The 7,823-nt window shown below is 41.0% G+C and overlaps 1 long non-coding RNA gene across 3 annotated transcripts; it reads left to right on the top strand.

The window, feature by feature from the left end:
- The first annotated feature begins 3,879 nt into the window (after positions 1-3,879).
- Positions 3,880-6,193, top strand: LOC127660105 (uncharacterized). 3 transcript variants are annotated; one of them, XR_007972606.1, is made up of 5 exons: positions 3,888-4,030; positions 4,500-4,620; positions 4,709-4,773; positions 4,840-4,895; positions 5,131-6,193. It is a non-coding gene; the product is annotated as an uncharacterized LOC127660105 (long non-coding RNA). The 3 variants fall into 3 exon arrangements; XR_007972605.1 differs by having other exon boundaries at positions 3,880-3,953; positions 4,500-4,773; XR_007972604.1 differs by having other exon boundaries at positions 4,500-4,773.
- The last annotated feature ends 1,630 nt before the right edge of the window (positions 6,194-7,823 follow it).

The following is a 7,823-nucleotide window of genomic DNA, read 5'->3' as shown; positions in this document are numbered from 1 at the left end:
TGGTACCTATGAAAATTATAGATTTTAAACTTTCAAATGATACCTCATATGCCTGACTTGTGTAAATGGAGACATTAACTTGTTAAACATTTTTTGTGATATATTATTTAGTCAGAATAATATTATCGTTTGAGACTTGTCAATTTGCCAGCAGATGCTTTAGCAAATTATCCAGCACTTTGAGAACAATGTACCCCAAAGACAAATTGGTAGAATTTTGGCCATTTCACAGGGCACAATATAGTTAAAAGATTCAAGGTATCTTGTAAAATCTCTGTGCGTAAAGGGCAAGATGAAAACCACTTCTGTGATCCCTCAGACATCAGTCTTAAAAAAAACAGCATTCCCCTGTAATGGATATTACAAACATGGGCTTGGGATTACTTTAGTGAACCTTTGTTAGTCAACACCACTCGCCACTGCATCCACAGATGTAAGTTAAGACTTTACAATGGAAAGCAGAAGCCATACATCAACACTGTCCAGAAGCGCTGCTGACTTATCTGGGCTTGGTCTCATCTTAAATAGAGAAGAGAACAGTGAAACCATGTTTTTTGGTCCGATGAGTCCACATTTCAAATAGTTTTTGAGAAACACAGCCATTGTGTTCTCCAGGCCAAAGAGGAAAAGGACCATCCAAGTTATTATCAGCATCAGATCCAAAAGCCAGTGTCTGTATGGGTGAGGGGTGTGTCAGTGCCTGTGACATGGCTATGTTGCACATCTGTGAGGGCACGATTAATGCAGACAGATATGTACATAGTTTGGAGCAGCATAAACTGCCACCCAGCACCGTCTTTTCCAGGGACGTCTTGGAATTTTCAGCAGGACAACTTCAAAACACATACTGTCCGAATAAGCAGAGAGTGCGGGTGCTAGACTGGCCTGCCTGCAGTCCTGACCCTCTCCAATTGAGAATGTGTGGTGCATTATGAAGCTCACAAGACACAAAGACATGCATAATGGATGAATAGAGGAAAATTTCGCTTTTTAAATTTAACAAACTTGTATATTTTGTGCCTAAATGCTTAACAAGTGTTACTAGAACAAATGGTGATGTTTAACAGTGCTAAAGACTCAATAGTACCAAGTTTTTGGAGTGTGATGCAATCATCTGATTTGTAATTACTGTACACTAAAACTAAACAATTATATTTACAAGGTAAAACATCATATGTTTAATTATAGTGCTTTCAATATATCAAAGTGTGAATATAATTTTCAAATAACTCATTTTTGTTTTTATTGGCATTTTTCGTACTCTCCCAACATTTTCAGAATTGGGTTTGTAATTAACATAACTAAATTAGCTTTTAAAATTAGTGTGCTCCAAATGAGACAACATAAGTAAAACACAACTGTATTAAACTCCAGGTGTAATTGCATAGGTGTGCTTGCCTTGGTTGATTTTTTTTTTTTTGTATTCTTCATGAGTTAAAACCAGCTATTATATTCATCCAGACAGGATCATCACAGATCTGTTGTAATATTGTGACCATTTCAGACCAGAAAACAAGCCAAAAACAATTGTAACTTCTGAATGAGAGATGTTTACGGTGATGTACCATAAGATCACAATTTTCACGAGAGATCAGTCTGAACGAATATGGCCACTGAGTGACCAGACTTGCACTAAAGCAGACCCAAAAGTGGGTTGCAGGTCTATTCAGAATGGGTCGCAGAGAGATAGAGATTATTTAATGATAATATAATACATAATGAAGAGATTTAATGATAAGCTTGCATTCAGCTAAAGGCTTCTCATTTGCATGGTGATATTTTCGACAGCAACAGCCGGCCTTCCCTCGATTTTGTGACGCGCAGACCTTAAAACTGATGTGACCCATTTAAGTTCTAGTGAGACTTTTCTAGTTTAAAGTGTCACATAGGAAGTCAGATATAACACAGAATAACCATCTCAAACGATATATATATATATATATATACCTGAAAAAAATCTGTTCAATCACAAGAAAGCAAGCTCCATCAAAACTGAAATTTGAAGGAGAGTCATTATTGAAGCTGCATATAAACCTATGCCAACAACAGTATGTGCTCACCTAAAAAAATCTGTTCCAAAATAGAAATTTACTCCTTTTCACCCTGAATCGATAGTGGAATAATCCCATCCACCTGTCTGGATACCACCTGCTGCAAGTGCAGTCCAGATACAGGGCATGATGGGAAATTTGAGCGTATGACCATGAAATAAGGATGAAATAAGGAACCCACGCAAAGCCTGTGATCTTTCTGTGATAGGTGGTGGGTCTCGCTCACTGAGGAGGAATCAAAATGGATTGCAGAGGACACAATCAGGCCACCCAGAGTTCAAGATGAAGTATAACAGCTGAGACCTCATGGCACCACTGCCTTATAAGAAGGTCTGTAAGAGCTGTTATGTAACCAAAGTTCATATTTTGACCTGTAGGAGTGAGAATGAGGTCAAAACTTGTACCTGTAGATGAACATCGCAACTTGATCGAAGCTTAATAACGTAACTTTCTTTTAAAATCAACATACAATTTACCCGATTTACTTTCTTAGTACATGTTCCTGATCTTATTTTGCATTATTCAACAGTGCACATAATTCCAGAGACGTTTGTCTTTGTAATGTTTCATCAAAGTTTCTTAACTTCCTCTCACCTCTGAAACAACTTTCCTTTTCAGCGAATGTGACCTTGGCCATGTGCACAGAGCTGCGTAGGCAGGGAAAATAATGTTAACCAATAGCCAAACAGCTATTTGGGGATTGTAGACTACTGTTGTATAAAATGCAACCTTTCTAAAAGCTTGACCATAAATCATCTAAAACAGAATCGTGTAATGGTGGTACTGTAATAAAAGTTACACCAAAAATAGTAAATAATTATACATTTAAGAAAGAAGCCTTAATATTTTGATAGACTAAAATATTAAGATAGACATTTTTGAGGGAGAACTTTACCTTCAGACTCCACATCTGGGTCAAAAAGCTTCCTCAGAAAAGGGTTCCAGTGGTGTTTCAAGATGGAAGCAGTCCTACACAATCTACTGCAAAACTGAATGCATATTTGGCTTCATTCTGGTATTAAACGCCCACATTTCATGATTCAGTCAGTCAAACTTATATTTCCTTGCATCGCTCCTTGGTTTATAACCCATTCAGTTCAAGATTCAATGACACAGAGCTCAAGTTTATTTTCATATTTTTTGTGTACTTTGCGGCCACCTGTCTCCCAGACAATTCTAAACAGGGAAGGGATATGAGAGACTCTGTTTGTGTAGTGAAAGCTCTGGAAAATATGTGGCTGTGTTTCCTCGGATACCTCAGCCCCCACATCTCAGTGATAGAATTCACCTCGGAAACCCATCTGAAATGTTAGGATGTGCTCTAAAACAGTAGTTCTCTTACGAGAGGTTCTCTCGTATTGCATAAGCTAGCTTACGCTACGGGAAAGATTCATCTTTTCTGAGATATTGAAGCCAAAAAATTATCCTTAATTTTGTATCCATTGTCAACGCAGTGCGGCAGCTGCAGACCTTGAGTGGGCTAGCTAGCGAGCTCATTGGTTGCTCTGCGGCAACTGCTGCAGCCTATAGACGAGCTTGCATCCAATGAGAGGCGTCCGCGCGCTCACTGCATCAAAGCCCGCCAAAAAGGGCGTGACTAGAGTGCATATAAGCGTAGTTCGTAGGCTGGAACCCTGATTTTCATCTCTTCAGCGAAGCTCTTCGCATCTCTGAACTGGAAGCCGCGTCGCCATTCGAGGGGCATCTAGCAAGCGTGGAGAGATAGGTGTAATTGCAGAACCGCAGAACCATACGTCATAGCAGTGTGAGGACGACAGCGGCAGCCTAACCGTCTGATGCCGGAAGTGGGCGGGGTAGCAGTCTAATGCCGGAAGTGGGCGGAGTTCATGTTTAACTATGGCGGAGCACACGGTAGAACAAGGAAAAGAAGAAGAGAAGAAGGTAAAAAGAAGTTATATCTTTGATGGATGCAACATACTTAACGTTATACGCTTATGCAAAACGGCTCTAAGTATTTTGTAAGTTAATATTCAACAATACTATTGATCTGTCATTGACATATGAGAACTGAACTGGATGATAACATCACTGTTTTCTCCAGAATGGCTATATAGATTAATTAACAGAATTAATAACTTTTTACAACAGAAATTAATCAACACTGAACTTACTTAAGCTGGATTATGACACTATTTTGTTCTAGATCTACAGAGACAAACTTTGTTGCATAATTTTCCTATTATCCCTGTAAAGCTGCTTTGAACAATCTGTATTGTAAAAAGTGCTATATAATAAATGTGACTAAGTGAGAATTGTGACGAAGGCACTTGATCACATGATCGTTATTTTACAGTTGGATTGTATCACTTTGTTAGGTTACATATTCATGGTTTTTGATTTAATTTGTTGTTGGCGTTGTATTTTACGGCATTTGTTAAATTTTCTGACCATGAGAATTGCATTAATTGTATTTTATTTCACCTATAGAACCACATAAAGATTCAGAGAGGTTCAGCGCTACCACCTTTGGAGCAATGCACAACATGCTGCAGAAATTTTCACTGCCCTTTTTGTGATGGTCTTTGAGGCACCCTTTGATTTCACAGCTGTAAGTCTTTGTTAAAAATATATATTTTAACTAAATAATATAATCTATTAAATTGATCTATTAACACTTTTTTCCCCCCTTATGCAAGTCTGATTTCCCTCTTATTCGAAAATGGTGATGCCTTATTCTGATGGAGAACTTTGCCATTGAAAGGTAACTCTCTCAGCTCTCAAGTTTTCTCTCTCTCTATAAATTAACTTAAAAATTAATTTGTCACAGGAAACATTGATGTGCAGGTGCCACCTAAAGCACAAGAAACTGAAATCGACGACAAGGTATGTTTTTATCGTCTCAAACGGGCACATGAAAGAGCATAATTTCAAAACAATAATTTACATGCATCCTGATTAAAACACAATGTATTGTTGAGGACACTTCCAATCTCCCCAGGGACAACAGATGGAAATTAGCTAGCAGCTAAATGTGGTGCAAACCATCTTTTCTCTTGTGAGAATAATTTCTTTTAAATGAATTAAATATTTCATTCCTTTTTTGTGCTCCTCTCTCAAGGAACCACAGATAGTCAAAGACCTCAGGACAGGAGCTGCATGGCTCCGGGAAAACTGCCACTCGTTCAGAGGTTTTGTGGATGAGCCTTTTGTGGATGAGCCGTGGTATCTTAACCTAAATAAGGAAGACCAGGAAAAGGCCCTTAAAGGGTAACTAAACACCTGCTCAGAGTCTGACTCCACCCACTAGAAATATTTGAAAATGCTGGAAAAGTGGGCAGACCCCGGCGGGGATAGAGGGAACGAACCGAGTGCGGGGGGGGGAGACCTGAGACTCGTAGTGACGGATTAATTGACAGCTGTTGTCAGACTCTGTGTTATTATTATTCCTCATACGGTCGCAAGACAACATGTACATGAATCTGGCATGGTGAGCTGGAACCTGCTTACGTCAGCTGTCACTGCTTACATCACGAAGTACCGCAAACAGCCAATAGGAAAATTCAACTGCAGTAGCCACCGTTCAACCTGAAGAGGGCAGCACTCAGACGTTTTTACACCATATATTGTAGAATTAAAACACTTTATACACAAATGTCAAAAAAATTACTTGAATCAATGACCAGTACTAATAAAGCCCCATGCTTACAGATCATTAACTAAAAAAAGTTGGTTTAGGGTTTAGTTACCCTTTAAACTTGATCAGGCAGAAAAGAAAGATGATCTGGAACTGGCCAAAGAGCCTTTCATGTTTCAGTTCCAGTTTAAGGAAGACATGGAACTTTTTCTTAGCAAGTGTCATGATGAAAGGCGCCTCAGGATTAACTGCATTTGTATGGAGTTTTGATTTATTTTAATTATTTTTCTCTTGAGAATTATTGTTAAATGTGTGCCTGCATAACTTTTATAAGATTTATATTCTTTGGTTTAATTTAGTTTTATATAATTTATTTATTATTTAGTTCAATTTTGTATTTTTATTTAATTACTATTATTTATTTGGAGCAGGTACAGCTAGTGTGTGATTCTTTTCATATTTCAAAAGATGATTTGAGGAAAAAACTAATTTTATTTAAATTAATCATTTGTGTTTTTTCAGTCCATCATATAATTGTTGTGTTCTATGAAAAAAATTGTTGGTTGAGTATTAAAAATTATTTTCAATTAAATCAAATGTTCAAACGCTCAAGCTTTGTTTTCATTGTATTTTTTTGTTTTAAGCTTTGTTAAATTTATATTGTTAATCATTTGACTCAACAAAACAAATGGATAAAGTATAATTTTAACTTTTAAAAAACTATTAACATTTGTTAATAGTAGTATATTGTCTTTTGTTGGACAAAACATAATTCTTATCTTTTATACTATTTGAGAATTGATATATATATATATCTTTTCAATTAAATCGTTTAAAAAAAAGTATTTATAATAACGTTTTTTTTAAACTTTAAAACGATCCAAATCGCTGAAGTAGCGCAATGCCTTGCCGCGCCCACTTCCGGCATCAGACGGTTAGGCTGGCGCTGTCGTCCTCACACTGCTATGACGTATGGTTCTGCGGTTCTGCAGTTGGTTATTATTGAGCGTGGACAGCGCTCGAAGCAGCCGGCCGTCTTCGCCACCTTCAGCCATCCTGCGAGCTACGCCATCCGGCGACGTATCCTTTTTTAGAGCAAGCTAAGTTCCTCAGCGAACTTCACAAAAGAGTATCGAGCGTCTTTTTAAAGATGCCTCGCACTTCCTGCGGCTCATGCCGCGCTCCTCTCAGCGCCGGAGACCGACACATCATCTGCGCTCTCTGCCTGGGACTGGGGCATGCAGAGCTCGCCCTCGCTGATGGCGGATGCGACCTCTGCGAGGAGCTTCGATGTCGACCCTGCGGGCTCGACTCGAAGTATGCAAAACCGAGCTGCCGCGCCTTCTGTTTCGCCGCGCCGGAAGAAACGCCGCTCCCAAAGGCTGCCGGAACCGGTTTTAGAAGCGACTGTCTCGCTGGAGCCCCTCCCTCGAGCATCGCGTTCACCCTCCCCGCCCCCCCGGGACGCGCAGTTGCCGCCGAGCGGCCGCACTGCTGCCACCTCGGAGAGCGAGGTGGAGGACAAAGGCTGCTGTTCCATCATGGCTTCGGACAGCGAGGAGTGGTCACAAGCCTCCTCAACGGCCCAGGAATCCAGCAGGACCCGCGCCGGAGTCGAACTGATACGCCTCACACAGGCCGTCTTGCAGATCCTCCAAGCGGACCTTCTTCGGGATTGGGATGAGAGAGGCAGGCACCCAGAGGCTGTTACAGATCTAAGGAGCGCGACGGACCTCGCCCTTCGCGCCACCAAAGCTGCAGCCCAAGCTATAGGGAAGTGCATGGCCTCACTGACTGTAACTGAGAGACACCTGTGGCTAACTCTAGCCGACATGGGAGAAACTGAGCGCTCCACGTTCCTCAACGCGCCGCTCTCTCCATCCGGTCTCTTCGGTTCCGCGGTAAGTGGCATTGTTGACCGTTTTTCGGAAGTCCAGAAAGCCACCCAAGCCATGAATCTCTTCCTGCCTCGCCGCGCTAGCTCCTCTGCAGGCCGCCCACGTAACCAGCCTCTGCACGAGCATCTTCACAGCGCCCAGCTCAACAAAGCCAGACTTCCCAGCGCCGACAGGGCGGCCGCCCCAGATCGCGCTCAGACAGCCGCCGTAGACCACCGCCCCCCCGCGGGCCTCGGCCTAAGATTGCGCTGAAACCTGAACAACCGAAGTCCTCCTAGC

This window comes from Xyrauchen texanus, chromosome 19 (genome assembly GCF_025860055.1).
Source record: "Xyrauchen texanus isolate HMW12.3.18 chromosome 19, RBS_HiC_50CHRs, whole genome shotgun sequence".
Lineage (NCBI taxonomy): Eukaryota > Metazoa > Chordata > Actinopteri > Cypriniformes > Catostomidae > Xyrauchen > Xyrauchen texanus.
Note: the sequence above shows the minus strand (reverse complement) of the source record. Positions and strands in the feature narration are given on the sequence as shown.